The sequence below is a fragment of the Leptonychotes weddellii genome, chromosome 5, assembly GCF_054177405.1.
Source record: "Leptonychotes weddellii isolate Sample4059 chromosome 5, ASM5417740v2, whole genome shotgun sequence".
In the NCBI taxonomy this organism is placed as follows: Eukaryota; Metazoa; Chordata; class Mammalia; order Carnivora; family Phocidae; genus Leptonychotes; species Leptonychotes weddellii.
In genome coordinates this window covers 49,439,523-49,462,586 of record NC_138373.1, presented here as the reverse complement: position 1 = coordinate 49,462,586, position 23,064 = coordinate 49,439,523, and the positions used below count along the sequence as shown (strand labels likewise).

Here is a 23,064-nt window from a genome sequence, read left to right as displayed (position 1 = left end):
GAAAATAAATATCTGTTGTCTAAGTCACCCAGCTGGTGATATTTTGTTATGGCAACCCTAGCAAACTAATGCCATCAGTAATGGAGGTCGCCTAATCCAAGCTACAGAGGTGGCCTTTAATTACACCTGGGGGGATCTGGGTCTACAGAGTAGAAACTTTGTTGAAAGGACTGGCCAGGCATGTATGATTCAATCTGATGCTTTGTGACAAATTTTGATGACAATCAGGTGTATGAACGCGGAGTTATTTATTTCAGTTATTTGTCAGGGTAAAATATAGGAGGCTTGCTGAAAAGTTAAGCAGATACCACACAAAGATGTTTTAGCAGGTGTATCATGTGAAATACCCCTGAACTGGGGGCTGGGCTTTATATTTCCTCCAAACCTTAGAGAGGAAGACTAATAACATTGAACTTTTCAGATATATAATGAATATAATAGACAAGACATGTAGAAAATGTGACACTATAAACATGATAACTTGAGTTTATGAAAATAATTTAAATATTTCAAAAATCAGGGGGCACCTGCGTGGCTCAGTCAGTTAAGCATCTGACTCTTGATTTTGGCTCAGGTCATGATCTCAGGGTCGTGAGTTCAAGTCCCGCATCCAGCTCCACACCAGGCGTGGAGCCTGCTTAAGATTCTCTCTCTCTTCGTCTCCCTCTGCCCCTGGCCTAGGCTCTCTCTCTCTCTCAAAAAAAAAAAAAAATCAAAAATCAGTACATATATAATTTTGAAAATAGTAAGCAATATTAAGAAATCATTGTCACTACACAGTAATACTAAGGGGTTTTTGGTTGCAGTGGACTTGGAATTACACAAAGGAGCATTATATTCACAACAATATTTACCAATATTCTCCTCAGAGTTCTTTTCAAACACTAAATAATTACCCAATTAAGCCACTGAAAGATAAGCTGTTATTACTCTGGATTTAGTGAAAAGGACTAATAATTACTATTTTAACAGTTTCTGTGAAGAAAGTCTCAATGTTTACCGAACACAACTGTGAGAACACCCCATCCATTTAGCAAGTAGGGAACAGAAAAAAAACAAAAGGTTGATTAGTTAAGTGAGTTCAGGGAAAGACAGAGTTGATTAAGAACTAAGAACCATGACCGTGAAAACAGAGAACTTAATATGCAAAGCAATGACCAAAATTGGCAGAAGGCTATTTATGAATCCTGCCAATATTCAATGTTGCAGACTGACAATGGAGAATCTGTGGTCATGCCCTCAACAACATAATTCATCACATTAGTGCTTGGGGCAGTCATGTCCAAGCAATTTATCATCATCATATCACTCGTCTGAGTAAGAGAGGGGGAGAACTTTGATTGTTAACCTCTAGGGAGAATGGATTTATAGCCAACATCCCTAAGAATGCAGCACGGCTCTGCCCAAAGCAAAATGTTCCCTGCTTCGCTTCTGTTTAACTCAGAGTAGAAGTGTGAACACATTGCCTCTGGGACATTGAGAGCAAAACCTAGGTCTAATGCTCTTAGCTCAAAAATAAGATAGCCAGGAAACCATATTTAAAATCATCAAAGCTGCTTTAAAAAATGCCTATGGATGACACATTTCAAATGTCCTTTGGTGACAAGATCATTTCTGAAATGCATCCATGGATAATCACATTTGGGAAGAATCATCATCATCTTTTTTTTTTTTAAGATTTTATTTATTTATTGGAGAGAGAGAGCATGAGCAGGGGGAGGGCAGAGGGAAAGGGAGAAGCAGACTCCCCGCTCAGCAGGGAGCCCGACGTGGGGCTCGATCCCAGGACCCCAGGATCATGACCTGAGCCGAAGGCAGATGCTTACCTGACTGAGCCACCCAGGCGCCCCAGCATTGAGCCTTTCTGTATTTTACATTTTAACAATGGCTGCCCTTACAGGATGTAATTAAACACCCAAATGCCATTCTGCCCCCTTTGATTAAAATCATGAAGCTGAGTTAAGCATGTGGAAACAAGTATGCCTGCTGTCTCCCCAACAGCAAGGGGAGCATTACTCACTATATAGCAAAAGCCTTCTACAGCACCTTCCCTCTTAGGCTTCCATGGTGTCTGGTAAACTGGAGATCAGTAATCCCTGGACGCATGTGGCTCAGCTCTTACCTGAGTCCGTTAGTCAGGATAGGCTAGTTTCTGCTGTGGTAACAAACAAATCAACCAAATCTCGGGGCGTAAACACAACAAAAGCTTATTTCTAGCTCTCACTACATGCCTAACACAGGTCAACAGGGGCACTGCTCCACGTCCTCCTGTCATGTCCAAGCTGACAGAACAGCCACTACCTGGAAAATTGGTTGGTCACTGTGGCAGAGGGAAAGAAAGTGTGACAGATCTCTCACTGGCTCTTAAAGCATCTACCCAGAAATGACATGTCACTCCACTTACATTTCGTTGGCCAAAGCAAGTCACATGGCCATACCTCACCGGAAAGGGACAGAGAGATGGATATGACTCGTGACTCCCATGCAGAGCAGGCAGAAGCATGTGGACTCAGGCAGATGCTGCTTCATGAATGGGCACTCAGAACCACCTAGCCAGTTTAGGCCAGGTGGCCAGGTGGGAGCAGGTATTTTATTTTTCTCCTTCTTCCTTTTTTTTTTTTTTTAAGTGAGGGAGGATGTCTATAAATGAGAGGCTTTTTTTAAAAAAAATGAAAATCTTTTTAGAAAAACTTGGACTACTGAAAATATACCCTAGAGAACATTTGGTGCGTGAAAAATATATTCAACCATCTTAGGTCCTTCTATTAACAGTGAAGTTCATAGGGCTACTGAGCAGGACACAAGGAATTAATTTTCCCATTGTTATTGGATGGCTCACTGGGCTATTTAAGACATTTGAGGAGAAAGACTCCTCATATGGTAAACGCTATAAAGCATATGGAAGGAAGAACGGGCATTTTCCAAGGTTGGTAGTTCTTCCTATGTTATACAGTTCATTATTTTGTCTTCAAGCTTAATTCCGAGAGTAACCTCTAAAATTCTTACATAGGGGCTCTCTACCAACTATAATACTAGACCAAGAGGACACTGAGGATGTAGATGTAGATTGCTCAAGCCTAAATGTCCTAACCTATATATGTGTTCTCCTTTCTTTTGTTTTTATCTGGGTTAAAATTTAACTACTCACACTTCAAACTATCTTAAATTGCATTTTTTTTAAGAAACTCTTTTCACTTCAGCCATATTCAAGTTATTTTCTGCCCTACATGGAGAAGGGGAAACTTGTCCAGTGAAATCTGACCTTCAGTTCAGTCATGCCCAGAACACACACTGTGCTGGTTCTCTTCCCACCTCACTGGCCATCCTCCTTTACTGGTTCTTCCTCCACTGACCTCTAAGCATTGGGCTCTTGGGTACTAGGTCCAGGTTCCTCTGCCCTTCTCTACCTATATTCTCTCCCCGGGTCCTGTTATACACTTCCAACAGCTTCATATATATGATCAACGACTCCCCAGTAATTATCTGTAGCCCAGATCTCTCTGTGAGCTGCAGTAGAATATACCCACCAGCCTATATGACATTTTATAGACCTTGAACATCTCATAGACCTTGGGGTAAGGCAGATGCTACAATGGCACCCAAAAACTCCATCCTTCCTGGTATTCACACCCCTGTGTTGTTCCCCTCCCCCCCCAACACACACACACTGCACCTGGGTTGGTCTTTGTAATCAACAGCAAACAACAGAAGTGACAGTATGCTACTTCTGAGATCAGGGTTTTTTTTTTTTAAAAAAGACCGGCTTCTACCTTGGGTTCGCTTTCTCTCTTGGAACATTTGCCCTAGGGGAAGCCACATCATGAGTAGCCCTATGGAGAGGTCCATATGGTAAGGAACTGAAGTCTCTGGCCAGCAGCCAGCTGAAATCTGTCAACAGCCATGTGAAGAAGCTAAGAAGCAGAACTTACGGCTCCAGTCAAGCCTTGAGATGAGCATAGCCCCGGCTGATGGGTTGACTGTAACATTATGAGAGACTCCGAGCCAGAACAAACCCAACTATGCCATGCCCAAATTCCAGACCCACAGAAACTGAAATAACAAATGGCTGTTGTTTTAATCCGCTAAATTTTAGGGTAATGTTTTAAATGTGGTAATAGGTAACTATTCCACACATCAGAGATTTAATATGCACCAAATGGAAATTTACATCTCCCCTACCCCAATTCCCAATTTGTTCTTTCCCTGGCCTTCCTCTTCTTAATTAACATCTACATCTGCCCAGTTTCTGAGCCAGCATCTTGAGAATCATCCTTGGCTTCTCCTTATCTTTCACTACCACCTCCCATTCATCAGCAAGTTCTATAGAATCAAAATCCAAAGCATTTATCAAATCCATCCTTACAACAAAATGGATTAAGAGCCCACTTTGCATAAGGCACAGCATCAGGTGCTGGAGAAACAGCAATAAATAAAACATGCCAACCCTGCCCTCATGTAGTTGACATTCTTACAGGAAGGAGTAAAGGATTCATAAACAAAATATATAGTATGTCATATGGGAATAAGTTGTATGCCGGAGAACTAAAGGAATGGAAGGATGGGAATGCCAGGGGGTTCGAGGGGTGTTAGAATGTTATTTTAAATATGGTTGTCAGGAAGGCCCTACTGGTAAAGTGGCAGTTGAAGATTCCACATTCCCTAGCTCTACCGCTGCTACCCGAGCCTGAGTTACCACCATCTTTCGTTTGGGCTACAACATAGCCACCTCCATGACACTCCCCTGCCCACAACCCTTCAGGGGCTTTCCATTGCTGTTAGATGAAAATCTGGAGAGCTCACCAGGCTGCACAAAGCCCTGCATGACCTGGTGCCACCCTGTCTTTCCAACTTCATCTTGAACCAGTCGCCCAAGCTCCAGTCACAAAGACGTTCTGGCCACTTCTAGAACATGCTAAGTTCCTTCATGGCTCCTTTGCCCGAGCAGGTCCCACTGAAAGTAATGAACATCACTAGGTCCTTCTCATCCTTCTAAATCAGAAGGTCTTGGAGAGGATTCCTTTTCACCACCACAGGCAAAGTGCTCCGCCCCCGCCTGCTCCATTTTCCTTTATCACAGCCCTCTGTTTACAAGTTGTAGCTGTTGGTTAATTAATTTGTTTGTTGGTTGTTTCTTTGTTTCCTCAGGGCTGTCTGCCTCCAACCAGAATATAGACTCCTAGAGGCCAGAATCCTCATCTGTCCTGTTCTGTATCATAGCAGCCCCAGCTATACAATACACATTTATTGAATGGATAAGCCAACCTTTCCTGACCACCCTGTAATTTTGACACCAAGTGTAACCAAAAATATCATTAAATGGTAGAAGCAGAATCTTGTTTTCACAAATCTATAGGTTTTTCGATGTAGTAGAGACCTAGAGATCAATTACTCTTATGTGCCAGAAAAGATAAGGAACTTGTACAAAGTCGCAGACCTGGAATCAGAAACAGAATTAGGTTCCACTCATGCGTCCTCAGAGTTCTTTAAGCCAGCCACCTCGCTTCCTGCCCCCTCTACCAGAGTACCTTTAGTTCCTGTAGGACAGGGGCAGACTTGTGAAAAACACAAATACAGGGTGGCTAAGTGGTAGGAGCACAGGTTTTGGAGTTAGACATGAATTTTTTTCCAAACTTTCCGACAGTGTGGCTTACCCTTCTGAGCCTTACCTTCCTCCTCTGTAACACGAGAACTGTCCTAGAGCAGTGTTAGGGTGCATAGAGCTCAAAGAAGACCCCTGGTGATTTGCTTTTACTAACTGGCATAAATATATATATATATATATGGGGGGGTATTCCTATTATGACTCTGAGATCAAGGAATGGAAATAAAATGCATTTTGCTATTTTATGCCCCAAATCTATATTACAGATATTTTAGTAACTTTTATAACAATAAGACAACATCTAGCCTCCACAAATGAAAAACATAATTTCATAAAGTAGCACGCTGTGAATTTTGTGTTCGATTTATCCTCTTCAAAATTAAGTTGCTGTCTTGCTATCAAGTGCAAGTTGTCTAATCTCTTTTTCCTTGCAGTGCGCACGGAGATTTTAAAGGGAGTTAGTTATTTCCGGAATTACATCAGGCCTTTAGGATAACTGCTGTACACCCCTGCTACGAAGCTCTCCTCTCTAAGTGTGTCCCCCTCGGAGGTGTCACTGCACCCGAGGCGTCTTCACAAATATCACAAAACTGCGGCTGTAAATACCGCGCTCTTATCCACAAGGCAGGCGCACCTAAGTGTGTTTGGAGTATCTTTATGATAGAAGAACCATGAGACGGTAAAATAAAGGGCAAGGCCGAGGCCCAAGGCTGAGAGGTATGACTTCAAAGCTTATCAAAGGAGAATGAATATGCAAGCGAAGCCCCCAGCCCAGCGCAGCTGCCGGAGGACAATTTCGGCGCATTTCTGTCGAGCAACACTGAGCTCGCGCCACGCAGGGCCCTCGGGCCTCGCTCGCGCGGCACTCTCGGCCTCAGGTTTCAAAGCCAGGCTTCGCTGGACTTTAGACTTGGGGGCTACCAGCTGCTTCTAAGCCCAGGCCCGCCTCCTGGGCTTCGCGCGGCCTCGCGATCCCCGTCTTTGCAGCTTCCCCTGCGCATCTGGGGAAACGCAGCAGCTTGCCAAAGCGCGGCTGCTTTAAACCTCCCTTCCCCAGGGGGACCTCTGCGGGGGCTCTCCGCAGGGATTATTAACGCGAAAGGACCCCGGCCGTAGCGGCTCCCCGCGGACCTCGCTCTTCCTACCCTGCCCACAGCTCCAGCGCCCGCTCCGGCTCCCGCGCACCTTCCCTCCGCTCGCCGCGCGCAGCCTTCTCCCCCGGGACCCTCAGCAGGGCCAGCTTGCAGGGCCTTTAAGGTCTCCCCACGCCCCTCCCACTTCGCCCTCGGGCCTAGTCTATTCCCCGCCCCGGGGTCGCGGAGCCAAGTTCTGCTGGGCCCGGGCCACGCCCCACCCAGCCCTAGGTCACGCCCTGCGTGATGCTACGCCCCATCTGGCCCTACGCCACGCCCAGCGGGGCCCAGGACCCGCCCAGCCCGCCTCCAGGCCAAGTCCGCAAGGCGTCAGGCTGGTGGCCTGCCCTAACCTTGGAGCGGGCAAAGAGCTGGTAGCTGCAGGATCCGTTCAGCGGCTGAGCTGGGAGCCCACTTTCTCTGCGTAAGAGTCTATTGTAGGTACCCCCCAAATGTCCTGGCAGGAAAAGGACTAGGGGCTAGATCCCCCAAGGGGAAAGGAAGCGGCTGCATTTTCCCAGGATCGCACGTCTTACAGAAAAGCCTGGAACATGGAGGCTTTAGTAGCGATTTTAGCTTTCTCCAAGGATTACTAATCAGAGGGGTGCACTGGCAATTTAATATCTCGAACAGGATTTGGATCATCATTCTGAATACAAAGCAACTTTGGGTTTGTTTCTCCACTGTTTCATGTCCCTGGGCCTGAGGTTTCTCATCTTTACAGAGTCTGTAGGGAATAGTAGCGCTTGAACTGGCCTTAGCACCTCCTATAGCAGCTGGCTTAGTGAAAGTGAGGGCCTCTGTCCATAAACACAGCGCTAGGAACAGTTGTCGTGATACAGAGTAATCCCTTTAAGTAGTACACTGTATTCAATTCATTTTATCCCGAATTCTGGGAAAAAGAGGATGGGGACTCAAATGGGAAGAATCTCCAGGTGTCATTTGAAAGGAAGGTAAACCTTTAATGATGATGATGATGATGATGATGATGATGGATAGAGTTTCCTGAGGCCAATGCTGCTACTCTAGGTGATGCGTATATGTTATCTTGTTTAATTTTTAGAACAACCTACATGTGGTAGGATCATTGTCTCCTCCAATTCCAGATGAGGAAACAGATCCAGAGAGAGAAGTACCTTGTGCCTGGCCAGGACTAGAACCCACTTTGGTCGATGTCAGTACACCACACCTTCTTAGTTGAGAGCAGGGCACTTTGATAGGAGGCTTGGTAATCAATTGATTTATTTAATCAGAAAAAGAAGAGAAAAGGAAATGAAGTTGTGTGTGTGTGTGTGTGTGTGTTCATTTTTTAAGAGGGTAAAACTATGAGAAGTTGCTTGGTAAAGGCTAGGCAGGGAGACAGAACTGAAGGAGAGCAATGGTCCTTAAGGATGGCGGCTCCTCAAATCCTAGGAACAGGGAAGGGGATAAAAATAGGGTCCGACAGGAGGAGAGACAAGAATAAATGTAGAGGTTAAGAACTCTGGAGGTATGAGTATTCAGAGCTGTATGTCACTAGAGAGCTGTATATCCCTGGGGCTCATACTGAGATTATATAATGAAGAGATGGATCGAGGGAAGCTTCTAGAGTGATTTCAGTGCTGGCTAACACTTTGATTGTTCATGCTGCAACCATGAAGCCGTATAAATGTGTACCTGACAATAGTTGTGGAGAGACCTAAAAGTCCATTATTTATTATGCTACGCATTTTGCTAGTCCGTACTGCCGGATGTGAAATGAGACACAAGATCCATGTTTAAAAATGACGTCAGCTTTTCTTTATGGAAGTTACTAAATTCTCCACTGCTCCTGTTGCACCCATTGGTGCAAGATTTGTGATAGATTTCACATGCAGGCTCTTACTTTCTTTGGCTTTACTCCTTAAAAGATAGTGTTAAAGAGAAACTAGTCTACATTTTATTTCTCTTTGAAAGAAATATCTTCAAAGAAACTTCAAATTAATAATGTAGGTGTCTTAGAGCAGGAGCTTTATGAAACTATCGTGAGCACGTGTGCTCAAACAAGGGGAGAGAAATCCATGCAAATCCAGTGTACCACAGTGAAAAATGTTGGTGACATATGGTATTGGTGGCATGGAGTATATACTGTATAATTCCATTTCACATCGTAAGTGATTTAAACACTACTGTTGGTTAAGCACCAAATGCTATTTTACTGAAAAATAATTAAAGTAAGCATTCTCCAGTACTGGCCCCCAATATCCGCTAGCCCTGGGGATACACAGACAAGAACGGATAAAAGGGGTCTTTTATGATGTTCTGCCATCAAGAATGATAATCTGGTATCAAACCTTGTGCCCAACTTCATTTTTCAGCCTTTCGTCCTGGAAAAGCTGAACTTGGGGATATTTTTTGAAACCTAGAATATCAATGTACTGCTATACGCCTGTGATGAAATAGCCAAGTTAAAAATCATATTATTAAGGAACCAAAGGTTTCCAAATCAATCTGTCAGAGAAGGATTTAGTTCAAATGTGCTCTCATTTCCACAGTACCTGCTTTTCATTTTTATAGTATCTTTGAATTTTGACAGCACTTGTACTCAGAAACCTGAAATTGGCAGAGAGAATGAAATCAAAACCAAACATCCAAAACCCCTCGCTGTTTGGATGAAACTTCTGGAAAGCACTCAGGTTTTCATCACTCTAGTTAGTGGTTTTAAATATTTACACAAAAATAATCTGTGGGGGAAAAAAAATCCCAAGAGGTCAAAATATGAAGTAATCCAGATAATTATCAGGTGAGCTGCAGACACAAAGCACAGACGACGATATCAGTTTGTAAATGGTGGGCTGTCAGGTTTTCATTGTTAATTGGAAGTTAAAATTGACAGTGCTGCAGAGATTTTCTTGGTTTAATTTTTAGTCGTAGTATGATAAACTAGTCCCATCATTTCCAGGAAATCTATTAGATACCAATGTCACAAGAGGGCTAGGACAGAGCCTTCAACACACGTTTTCGATCAAATTCCTCTTCTTTATGCCTCCCAGAGAATACAACTAATTACTCAGTATTTTTTATCACTTCACTTAAAGGCAAAGGAAAAATGAAATTAAAACTTTTCTAGTTCTTACAGAGCTATATTGAAAACAGATAGTCCCCCAGTTTGGGAAACTTTTTAATGGGGACTGTACCTTTACAAATGAGTCATTTACAACCTTTTGTTGAAGCCAATTACAAGTTTGTCTCCAGAGCTGTTCTGACTTTCACAGCCACTGTGGAAAACAGCAGAGCAGTTCCCTAAAAAATTAAACACAGAATTACTTAATGATCCAGCAACTCCACTTCTGGGTATATAGCCCCAAAAGGGTGAAAGCAGGGACTTGAACAGATATTTGTACACCTGTGTTCATAACAGCATTACTCACAATAGACAAAAGGTGGCAACAAGCCAAGGGCCCATTAGAGGATGAATGGATAAACAAAATGTGGTAGATGCATACAATGGAGTGTTATTCAGCTTTAAAGGGAATGTTGATAATGCTACAATACGGATGATGAGCTTTGAAGGCATTATGCTAAGTGAAATAAACCAGACGCAAAAGGACACATGCTGTATGATTTCACTTACAGGAAATGCCTAAAAATGGTCAAATTCATAAAGACACACAGTAGAATGGTTCTTCCCAGAGGTTGGGGGGAGGGAGAATGAGGAGTTAAGTGTTTAATGGGTACAGAGTTTCGATGTGTGGAGGTGGACAGTGGTGACAGTTGCCCAGCAGTGTGAGAGGGCTGAATGTGGTTGAACTCTACACTTAAAAACAGTTAAAATGTTAAACTTTATTTTATGAATATTTTATCATCATAAAAAAAATTTGCCCTTAGCTGCTTGTAAATAACTTGTAAAAAGTGGACATGAATTTAGAACCTGTTACTCTCACTAGATTGGCTAGTATACATAAGAGGTCATAATTTTCAATTATATTATCATTAATTAAAAAAAAAAAACTTTTTAAATTGACCCTATTATTTGTTCTTGCCTAGCAGATTTGGCATTTGTGGCAGACACTCAATTTTATTTGGCGGCTAGGTGCTCACGAAAGCCATTTCCTCCTTCTCCTGGGCACATAGCTCTGCTACTTCCCAGCCTCCCTTGCAGTCACGTGTGGTCTACCACTGGGTGCCAGCCAATGGGATATGGTAGAAGTGACACCCAGAGGGCCCATCTGAAAACCTCCCACCCACCCAGCATCCTCCACTCTTTCTCCATTCATGGGTAGGAGGGAGAGAATGCCTAGAACCTGGAAAATGGAACCATAGGACAGAAGCAGGCTGTATTTGAATGGACGTGGAGAAGAACGCCCGCCTACCAACCCTAACTGTGAGAAAATGTGATTGAAAAATTTACTCTTATTGTCTTAAGCCACTGAGATGTGGAGATCATTTGTTACAGCAGATAGTCGACCCTAATTAATATGGTATTGTCCTGGTAAGAGAACTGGGTGGTTCCGGATGCCACTTGAAAACCACCGACCTTTAGCCAGCTAATATTAATAACTAATATTAAATGGCTTCCCAAATCCTTGGGAGAATTATTTAAGTGTTAGAGGCATCTGTTAGCACAAAATAATGCGATTATTGATCTCTAATAAATACAGTGTTGAGAGCTAAGTGAAACAGAATGAAATTAAACCCAAAAAAGTCAGCAGGGAAGCTATTCATTAACTGTAAACCCAGGCATATGTGTCTGTGAAGAATACCAAATAGTCGTTGTCTCTGTGTTGAAAAACAAAGCAATGTGGACTTGAAGCAAATGTTAAAGTGATGGCTTGAATTTATAATTCAAATAATTCTACTGTTTTCTCTTTAAGTAATATGGGTAATTTCCTTGTTATCATTTCAGGATATTTTTTTGATTATGTGTGTGTGTGATTTTTTCCCCTCGCAAAATTAATTTAAATTGCTCCTCAGAGACCTGGTTGGAATAATGGTTTGCAATATTTTGTACTATGTGAGGAACACAGCCTTTGCAACCTTAGCTCTTAAAGAATTCTTCTGTGTGAATAGTTGGCTTGATTGTGTCACTTAGTAAATATTAAGAGAAGTAACAATATACTGGGATATCTAAAATTGTAGGAGGGTATATAAAAACCATGTTGTAGCTAAAATAATCAAAGAGAAGAGTTTGCTTCAATCTTCCAGGTAGAATGGGGGTGGGAATCAGGGACAAATCTCCTGACAGAGGGTGCCAGACAAAGCTACATTCTCAGCAAACACGGGGAACCAGGCAGCACCAACAGGTACCTTCAGACATAGCTCCAGAGTCTGAAAGACCTGACTTCAGTTCCTGGCTCCTTGACTTTCAGGCTGTGGGACCTCTTAATTTCCCTGAGTCATGGGAAATGAAAATACTATTACCTGTGAAATGAAAATACTATGACCTGTCTCTGGCAGCTTGCTGGCTGTCCTGAAAATCTGTTCTTCTTTGCTTTCACACTAATAATTCCCCAGGATTCATGGCCACCCTCTTCAAGATACACCCTTCGCAGCCTCTCTGAAAGCTAGGCATAGCCACGTGACTTAGCAGGTTTGATACGTGCTCCATCTGGCTGGGAGGTGATAGGAATTGAAGGGGCTGTCTTGGGACCAGAGATAGAATTTGTATGTTGAGGATGGAAGAAAACCTTCATAGGGTTTTTGTGTGGGTTAAGTGTGAGGGCTCTGCGAGTGTCTTATCTGGAGTCTTCAGAACAGTGCTGGGGGAGGGTGCTAGGCAGGAGGTGTGATGAGGGTTTAGGTACAGAGAAGTCAGATATAGGAATAGAACAAAGTCAACAGCGTGAAAAGAGTAGGTGGGCCTCAGGGTGTAGCACTCTAAGGATTTCACCCCTGTGGAGATCCCAGGGTCCAGAAGGCCAGGAGAAGGGATCTGATACCCAGGCTGGGGGCAAGAAAATCAAGTATCAGAGCTGCGGGCAATTCCTAAATCAAGGACTTAGGAATATTGGTCAGTGTGGTGGTGCTGGTAATAATGCTAATAATAATAACAACAAATAGCATTTTTTACATTTATGACAGTCTGTGTGCCAGTCTCTATTCTAGTAGCCCTTTGTCAACATTTTTAAGATTTTATATTTACATAATCCCCCATTTTACAGATGTGAAAACTGAGGCTCAGAGATGTGAATTCTTTTTGCTCAAGGTTTCATAGCTGATAAAGGGCTAACCTGAGATGTAAATCTAGGACTGGTTGACTCCAAAACCCAAATGCTAAGAAATAATGACCCAGTAATCGAAGTTAAGTGCTTAACACAGGACATAGCAAAGGGATCAAGAAACATTTGCTGTGGGATGCCTGGGTGGCTCATTCAGTTAAGCGTCTGCCTGCGGCTCAGGTCATGATCCCAGGGTCCTGGGATCGAGTCCCACATCGGGCTCCTTGCTCAGCAGGGAGCTTGCTTCTCCCTCTGCCTGCTCCCCCTGCTAATGCTGTCTCTCTCTCTCTCTCTGACAAATAAATAAATAAATAAAATCTCAAAAAAAAAAAAAGAAATGTTAGCTGTTATGATCTAGACAAGAGAGTGAGTATCTGGCACACATCAGCAGGAGCAAGATTGGACCTAAGCCGGAGACTCCGTGAGGCCAGGCTCCTTGTATACTGTGCGTGTGTGTGTGTGTGTGTGTGTGTGTGTGTAGCAGAGGTGGGACGACATAGGAGGTGTTGGGCTGGTGAATCTCACTGAAAAGTAAAGAAGTGGGAAGTCAGGGAGCAAAATAGTTCCTGACTCCCTGCATTCTTCTTTACCTTCAATTGTGTAAAGAAGGAACCAGATGCTTTGAGAACAGGGAAGCTGGAAAGGCAGGCTAACACTTTCCTGTATTGTCACAGAATCAGATTTTTAGAGTCAGAAGAAGATCTTAAAAACAATCTAGTATCCAACTCTCTTCTCTCAAAAAGAGGCAAAGGACATTTGCTGGGATTTTTAAAAATCACCAACCACTGAGAAATAAGCAAACTCAAAAGGGCTTTTAACTCAAAGAATCTGAGGTCCCAGAGAAAGGTTTTAACTTCAGAGAAACAGAGTGAGTGAGTCAGAAAGCACTCCCATCATCATGGCATATGTGTGAGATTAAGGTTAGAATTTGTGTTAATAGTAACAGATGTAATAGGAAAACATCTATATTAGATTTTGGCATTCTTAAAGTTCCTTAAAATAGAGCATTTTATTATTCTGATGTTTTCATGGTAATAGGATGTGAAGATTATGTGGTCATTTTAATACAGAACTATCTTAACGTTAGGTGCATAAATTTGTGGAAGCTTTAACAGATAGTCCTGTTTGAATATCAGGTACATGGTATTTTTTATTATTTTTTTTAGGGAGGGAGGGAGGGGCAGAGGAAGAAGGAGAGGGAGAGAGAATCTTAAGCAGGCTCCATACCCAGGGCAGAGCCCACCATAGGGCTTGATCTCAATACCCTGAGATCATGACCTGAGCCAAAATCAAGAGTTGGATGCTTAGCGGACTGAGCCACCCAGGCGCCCCCCAGGCACATGGTATTTTTAATTGATACAGAAGAATATATTCAATGAACGTTATGGATATAAAATAAATAAACATCTGTAAACCCACCACCCAACACTACCAATACCATAGACACCCCAAGCACTCTCTCCTCTCTGGTCTCATTGCCCGCCCACCCCTACCCCCTCCAGAGGCAGCCACTCTCCTACTATTAAGACATCTAGTAGTATTTCAATATTTCAGGCAGCACCATATCCTGGATGCAGGATTCCAAAGAGTAGGGAAAGTATTACTGTTACAAATCAGACTTGCAAAGTGAGAGCAAATGCCATACTTCTTAACACAGTTTTGCCAAATTTAACTTGTCTTGAAAATTAGCTAATGATAGTACTTCTCAGAGACATAAAAAATAAGGTAGAAGTGACTTATAAAACTTCTCTCACAACAGAATTAAGCACATAGGATGCTAGTTAAATTCCACAACAAATGAATAAATTTGACTTGGTCTCAGCCTTACAATAAGGGATTACAATTCCCCCAAGGAATAATGTCTACAACAGGTACATATTGAGAAGACTATTTTTTTTTAAGATTTTATTTATTTATTTGACAGAGAAAGAGACAGCGAGAGAGGGAACACAAGCAGGGGGAGCAGGAGAGGGAGAAGCAGGCTCCTGGCCTAGCAGGGAGCCCGATGCGGGGCTTGATCCCAGGACCCTGGAACCATGACCTGAGCCGAAGGCAGACACTTAATGACGGAGCCACCCAGGCACCCCAATATTGAGAAGACGATTTTAACGTTAATATTCAAAATCCTATAATGTTCAGATCATGAGTATACAGACAGAGGCTTAACAAAGTCATAAAATATGTATTTGTGAAAAAGGCTATATTGTACTTGGCAGATTCGGGGTGAAGAGGAAGGCCCCCTGGCTTGCTCCTCTTCTTAAATCAGGGATCCAAAGCATTTCCTGGTGAGACACTGTGTGACACTTCTCACAAAGACCCCCCCCCTTTATCCGTGTGGTGTGGGGCGAGGAAATGATGCGGGGAGCAGCGTAAGTTGGTAGCATTAGGGCTGGCCTTACGGGCCTCCCTGCTAGAATTAGGACTGGGGCAGATCTGGAGAGCCTGAGCCTGGAGGGGCACCCGGAAGGACTCACTTCCAAGAGAGATCGTGCTGGACCTTGGTCAACTTCACGGTGTCCCAGGAATACCACCGATGGTAGGGACTCCATCTCCACTCTGCTTGGCCTGTCCCTACTAAACATTCTGACCCGGTCATTAAACAGAAAGAAACCTGGTAACCAGAGCCCTGGAGCCAATGATTATTTGAAATAGGAAGGCACGTGACTTTGTCAGCCAGTGGAGTAGAGAAGACCATGCAAGGAACTGCTGGCTTCGTTTTTGCCCAAAACAAACAAAAGGCGACGATGTTAACTAACTTGCTTCACTATTTTGATTGCAGCAGTGTTTGGTATCATTGATCTGACCCGTCATGTTGGCGGTATCTTACTTTGCAACAAATCTTGGTGCGTTTCTAGGCGCCTTTGGTTGTGTGCTCTGGAAACAATATTCAGTCATAGCACTGGCCAGGCTTTCAGACCAGACATGCCGGTGGACATCTGTTTATGCTGGGCTTAGTTTAAAAGCAGCCATGTGCAACTGAGACTGTGCCATAAAATTCCTCTACCTGATCAGCAGAGTGGATAGAAGTCCCTTTGCCTTGTCTGGGAGCTGTTTCTTGCCTGTGAATTGCATGAAAACCTAGTCTGACTCTTCATTGCTCATGCCTGACTTCGCAGATGTACCTGCCCTGAGTCATTCCTGTGGCTCAGATTCGTGATCCTCAACCAGCTTTATTTGAAAATGACTTTGTAATGGGGCGGGGGGGGGGGGCAGGGGGATAGACAGAAAGGTAGAGAAGAAAAAAGGTGGAAGATACAGGATTTGAGATTAATCAAGGACTTAAAAGGACAAGCTATTCTTAACTCACATCACTGATTATGGTCATAGAAAACAACATACTATTTTTTTTTAACATCAGACAAATTCAGTATTTTAAAATAAATCATGTAGGAATAAGATATCACTTAGACCTCTCAGAGGTGGGATTATTACTTTCCTTCTGGCATCAGTGAAGTCATGGAAATGTTTATTTCCCTAATTTTTTTGCTTGCCTTCTTTCCTCTTTCAGATAACAAGACAGCCTGACTTAAATCAGCATAAAAAATATTTCTGTCAGCATTCAGAGAACATGGGGTAAGTGAAAAAGGAGAGTAGTTATGTCAGCCTGCACTTTTAACCTAAGCCTAGATGCCAAGAGCTGCACTAAATTTAAAAAAAGACAGAACTTGCAGGCCGTCACTCTAATTAACAGTTGATATAGTACAAATATCTTAGCACATCACATAGCAGGCAGATTGGGCCTTTTGACAGGCGGTAGAAACCTCACATGAAAATATTTCATTGAATGTGAGTATTAAGGTGGAATGCATGACTTGAAGTAGGAAGAAGGGAAAAAAACCCTCCTGCTGTGGCAAGACACATTTTTCCTTCAGTTGGGAAAGGATCAGTTCAAAGTAACAGTCCACACATGTATCATGTCTTCACTGAATTACGGTGCTGACGTGCTCATCTCCCAAAATGGAACCTCTGTCACCACTTTTGAACCATATTCAGCTATAATGAGAGGCAATGCACAAAAGTTGCTTTTAGGTTCAAGTGAAGCCCTAATTCTTTGAGATATCTGAGAACTTTAATTTTAAAATTGACTCAAACTTCATTTTGCAGGAGAAATTAGTATCTCATGCAGGAGAAATTAATATCCCTAGGAGTAGAATCTAAAACTCTCATCACAAGAATACATGCAAAATTGTGGGGGTTTTTTTCTAGCTTTGCTGTATATACACTTTTAATTCATGCCCTTATTTTTTTCTATATCTTTTTTAAAAAACTAATTCCAGTGAAGTTAACATACAGTGTTGCGTCAGTTTTGGGTGTACAATATAGTGATTCAGCACTTCCACACATCACTCGGTGCTCATCACAACAAGTGCCCTCCTTCATCCCCATCACCTATTTCCCCTACCACCCTCCCCACCCACCTCCCCTCTGGTAACCATGTTTCTTCTCTATATTAAGAGTCTGGTTTTTGGTTTGTCTCTTTTTTTCCCCTTAGTTCCTTTGTTTTGCTTCTTAAATTCAATGTATGAGTGAAATCCTATATATGGTTCTGAGTGATGGTTTTAAAAGAGTGAAATGAACCCATTTTCCATAAAACAAAGGAGTTTGAATGTATCTGGTGTTCAGAGCACTGGAGGGTCACACTATATTGTATGTTAGGCATTAACTTTGCATTGCTGGAGGCCTCCCCCATTTTGCACACCGTAATCATACTCCTGTATGTTTGACAGCAGAAAGAATGACATTTGGAGGACTCTGAAACAGGGCGGGCTGTAATGGCTGGCTGCCCCTGGAAATAAGAAATAGTGAATTTTTCTCCTGGTTAAAGTAGTCTGAACCAAAAGATTTCCATGAACAAAAATTGCCTTTAATGCCTCTGTCCATTTCCCCTGTTCACGTCCATTCTGGTCTGTTTGGTGATTCTCTCATGTTCTCTGGACTCCCCATTATGTGCTCTCTCCTCATTCTGAGAGGGGTAGTAATTCTTAGTCTGCTACACTTGAGTCCACCTGCCAGGCAATCCTCCTCACCCCCGCCATCCCCCTCCAACACTCATTCTCTTTCATGTTCAAACGTACATCCCTTGTGGCTGCAAGTTTCTCTTCTCTGAAGCTACTTGTTTTGATGGAAAAAAACAAAAAGCCATGCTCAAGGATTCATGAATGATAATAAGTTCATGACTTGTCCATCTTGTTAGGACATTTGCATACTATTGGGGGTCATCTGGGAAAGATGCATTTTCTAATCTTAGAAAAACCTAAAAATTTGGTAAGATATATTGTTTAAAAAAAGGGTCTCTTATGGCCAATCAAGTTTGGAAAAACCCCATATATATAGTCTGTTATTGGAGATTCATAACACTTTGTAGTTTTTCCAAGCACAGGTAAGTTCTACAGTAAAGAGAGCTATTTGTTTAAACCTGAGATTTTCCCCAAATTTATGAGCACTAATGAACATATCTGTCTGTATGTTTTTTTTTCTTAGTATAACAACTATTAATGCTCCATGGAGAACACACTTAGAGATATACTTCATTATTCCAAAGTAGGGATTTGTCCAACGGTGTGAATTTCAGATACAGTGGTGGCACCTTGAGTAAGCATTTTGGAGTTTTAGATTGTCTTTCAATTCTTCTAAAGTCACACTGTGTGATAGTTGTCTCCTCCACCTATGAGTATTTGACTTTCTTATCCAGTTCACTGTAATGTGTGATCACTTCCGGTTGTAAGTTTATGTAAACGAATCATTCACCTGTTCTTGACGTCCTCATTGAGGTTGAAGTTCTCTTCAGCAGCTCGTTCAAAAGCAGCGCGTATTGCTTCCCACAAAGAAAGTGTGTATTTTCTGTCTACAAACAAAGGCCTTATCTTGATTCTTCCCACCAAATTTCAACATTTCTCTCCACCTGGCAGAGGGAGTCTGTGATATTAAGGGTTGTTGCTGCGAGCGCGTAATTCCCACAACATCAAATCCTGCAGGACCAGCGATTGATCGTTGTCGTCATGCAGAAAACTGAGACAGATGTTTCACTGGCCATGCGTTTGTACTATCCCATCAGCAACTCTGGACTGTGCTCCAACTCTTTACCTCGGGGATTCGTGTCACCTGGTGAAGCCAAACCTTCTTGACGATGTCTTCAATCATTTCCTTCCTGTATAAGTTAAGTTGGAGGGACGTTGGAAAGAGGAACATTAAGGGAAGCATAAATGCTCTCATTGGAAACTACTGTAGGATTCATAATTTCTTGTTGAAAAGTCAGTGGAATGCATGGGTTTGTGAAGAAAATAATGCTCTAAGAATTTACTGAAAAAAAAGGAAGATTTGTCCATTAAAGCTTCATTTGATAATTTATAGGGGAAGATGTTCTCCAAAAGCAAACCAAAGCTAAAACAAATTAAAAACAAACAAGAATTGGAGAAAAAGATATATTAGAATCTTAGTTTGTCCTAAAACAATGAAAAAAGGTGTATTTGTCTACATTTCCTTAGCTTTATTTATTTTTTTGTAAGATTTTATTTATTTATTGAGAGAGAGTGAGCCTGAGCCGGGGGGGGGGGGGAAGGGAGGGGCTGGGAGAGAGGGAGAAGCAGACTCCCCACTGAGCAGGGCACCCTAGCAGGGCTCAATCCCTGGACTGAGGGATCACAACCTGAGCCAAAGGCAGATACTTAACCAACTGAGCCACCCAGTTGCCCTACATTTCCTTAGCTTTAACATGATTTCTAAAAAATATTGCTCAGAGATTTCAAACATGACTCATGAAAGCAGATTAGAGAAAATGCTTAATTTTTAAAAATGTAGCTTAAAAAATTTAATTTTACATATAAATTTAAAAATGTATAGTACTTGGGGCACCTGGGTGGCTCAGTCGTTAAGCATCTGCCTTCAGCTCAGGTCATGATCCCAGGGTCCTGGGATCGAGCCCCACATCAGGCTCCCTGCTCCGCGGGAAGCCTCCTTCTCCCTCTCCCTCTCCCCCTGTTTGTGTTCCCTCCCTTGCTGCGTCTCTCTCTGTCAAATAAATAAAATCTTTAAAAAAAAAAAAATAAAAATAAAAATAAAAATGTATAGTACTCAACTAACCGATAGCTTTGATGAATTCCTCTGAGTCTCAGTTTACCCCTCTGTAAAAGGGATTATAGACTGGACATACAATTTCATGGGTTATAAGAATGTGAAAGTATTTTATAACAGAAAAATACTAAGCAGATAAAGTTACTATCATAATTCAAATTGCTTTTAAGGGAAATTTCTAAGAAAGCAAGCTATTCTATTTAGAAGAACATGATAAGACAAAACCACATTCCCATGCCAGCACATTTCAATCCATCCAGTGCCTTCTACATATAGTCTAGGTGCTTTTCCAACTGCTATTTTTTCACTGGGTCTCAAGGCAAGTGAGAGCTCACTTGAGCCCTTTAAAAGGGGAAATCTCAGTTTTCTACACTACTTTGGGTCCTCTAGACATCAGCCCTGTTGGTTTTCCAAGCCAGACATTTTGGGGGCTCATGTCTCCAATGCAGATCCCAGGAGTTGGGGTACCTCATGTGGGTTACCAAACCCTGTTGTGTGTTGCCACTCCAGGGCTGGGGTTTTTGGTGAGACCATTATCTCCATCTCTCCTGCCTGTCTGGATGTGGTTTTTCTACCCTTTGTTGTGGAGAAGCAATTCATCTAGTTTTCAGATATTTTTCAGAGCTGGAGCTGTGGATTTGGTTTGTCCGTGGGAGGCCGTGAGTTCAGGATCTTCCTACACTGCTGACTTGCAGAAGTCTCTGACCCCACTGCAGCATTCTTTCCAAGAACCGAGACATGGAAACAGCCTAAGTGTCCACCAACAGATAAATGGATAAAGAAAATGTATATATAAAATGAAATGTTATTCAGCTGCACAAGAGAAGGAAATCTTGCCATTTGCAACGACACGGAGGGAACTTGAGGGCATTATGCTAAGTGAAATGAGACAGACAAATACCATATGATCTCACTTATATGTGGAATCTAAAAAATAAAACCAAATGAGCTCATAAATACAGAGAACAGATTGGTGGTTGCTAGAGGCTGTGGCGTAGGGGGTGGGCAAAATGGGTGCAGGTGGTCAAAAGGTACAACTTTCCAGTTATAAAATAAGTAAATCATGGGGATCTAATGTATGGCATGTTTACTATAATTGATAATACTATACTGCATATTTGCACGTTGCTAAGAGAGTAGATCTTAAAATTTCTCATCACAGGAAAAAAATTCTGTAACTATGTGTTTATGGGTGTTAACTAGACCTATTCGGTGATCATTTCACAATGTATGCAAATATCGACCCTTTACATAGTACACCTGAAACTAATATAATGCTATATGTCAATTATACCTCAATTAAAAAAAAAGTAAATAATAGCTTTTTACACTCTCTCTATTCTCCATCCTTCTTCCATAATTTGCTGAAATCAAGCTTCTAATTGCTCCTATTATTTCCATTTTTGCTTCTCTGTATATTTTTTTATTCTATTCATGGGAACCAAGAATATTCTTGGCAGCCTGTTTTCCAATACAGCACACAAGCTCATTTCCTTTATATATTTGCTCAAGGTTACTGGATGACCATGTCAATCATCTGGGTGCTTGTTAAAAGCAAAGATTCCTGGACCCTTCTGTAGTCCTTCTGTATCAGTGTTTCTGAGTGTGGCCTCAGAATCTGAATTTCCAGAAGATTTTTGTGTGTACTAAAGTTTGAGAGCTACTTAATTTTTTTAACTTACTTTTCTCACTAGTTTCTTTTATTGCAAATGGGAAAAGAAAGCTTTGCAATCCACAAAGAGCCTATGTCCTAGATGGCAGAAAATGGAACAAGTGCTTAAGAGTATCAACATGCATTACACAATCAAGTCCTTGTATTTTTTTTTCTAAAAATCAGGACCTGTGGTTGCTTTGAAATGAGTCTAGACATAGTCTCTCTTTCAGTATCTTGATGAATTATTCCTGAAGAAAAGAGAAGGTACAAGAGATTGACAGAGGGTGAGCCCCTCTTTCTTTTGAGGAGGTGTGAGATGTAGACAAGAACTAGATGCCCAAAGACATGACTGTTTTGTAACTTTGGATGGGTCCCTTCCTTTCCCTGGGTCTCAGGTACTTCATACACCATTGAGCCAAATAATCTCTTAGTTCCCTTTGAGCACTAATAAACAACATATCATTCTTCTTCACCAGGGAACACATAAAGCCAAACCAAAAGATGAAAATGGAAATGAAGGTAGAAGTTCCCTTAAACAGCAAATACTGAAGATGTGTGCTTCATGGCCAGTTTTCCTTCTTACATTTTTTTTGGAGGGGGGTAAGGGGATGGGTTAGCCTGGTGATAGATGTTAAAGAGGGCACATAGTGCATGGAGCACCGGGTGTTATACACAAACAATGAATCATGGAACACTACATCAAAAACTAATGATGTAATATATGGTGATTAACATAACATAATAATAAAAAAATTTTTAGCATACAGCAGTGGAAAAGAATAAAATACACATCCAGTTGGATACATCTCAGGAAATAATACTGAGGGGAAAAAAATCAAGTTGCAGAGGAATTCAGGGATTCCATTTATATCAGCTCAAAACATTCAAGACTCAACTGCACATTGTTTGAACATATCAACATATGTGCCAGACTACAAAGAAAAGCAAGGGAATGACAACCCAAAATTCAGGGTAGTGGTTTTCTCTAGGGAGAAGCCCCATGACATGATGGAGTGGCACATGGGGGCCCTCAGAGGTGCCCAGAACACTCTATCTCTTACCCTGGGTGGTGGTTTTATGGTCGTCAATTTTACTGTAACTCATCATACCTTATATGCATGTTATAATTATTCTTTGTATCCAATCAGTTTCTAATGAAAACAAAAATAAGTCAGGAGCATATCATATTTTGATATATAGTAAATTTTTCTCCTCTATTATGTGCATTTCTGTGCTATTACTCTATTTCTTTACAGACTTCCATGTTTAAGTAAATAGATCTTTCATGAGAAACATAAAACAAAACCCTGTACTTTGGAAGTTCTTCATGTAAAAACAAAACAGCATCAACAACACAAGGTAAGAGAACATCAACAAATATGTAACAGGTACCTTTGCTAAAGTAAACTAGAATTGTATAAACACGGA

General features: G+C 41.8%; 1 protein-coding gene and 1 long non-coding RNA gene across 3 annotated transcripts in view; one reads left to right on the top strand and one right to left on the bottom strand.

Annotated features, from left to right (window-relative positions):
• PTER (phosphotriesterase related) overlaps positions 1-6,871 on the bottom strand; it is a 99,332-nt gene extending 92,461 nt beyond the window's left edge. The window contains exon 1 of one of the 2 annotated variants that reach the window (XM_031028864.2): positions 6,788-6,871. The gene's annotated coding sequence lies outside the window, so the exon portion shown is untranslated. Of the gene's footprint in view, positions 1-6,747 lie in introns of both variants that reach the window. The other variant, XM_006733993.3, reaches the window with a different exon arrangement.
• On the top strand, positions 6,860-19,451 carry LOC145721656 (uncharacterized). Its single transcript, XR_014145484.1, has 3 exons — positions 6,860-7,172; positions 16,420-16,484; positions 18,393-19,451. It is a non-coding gene; the product is annotated as an uncharacterized LOC145721656 (long non-coding RNA).
• The last annotated feature ends 3,613 nt before the right edge of the window (positions 19,452-23,064 follow it).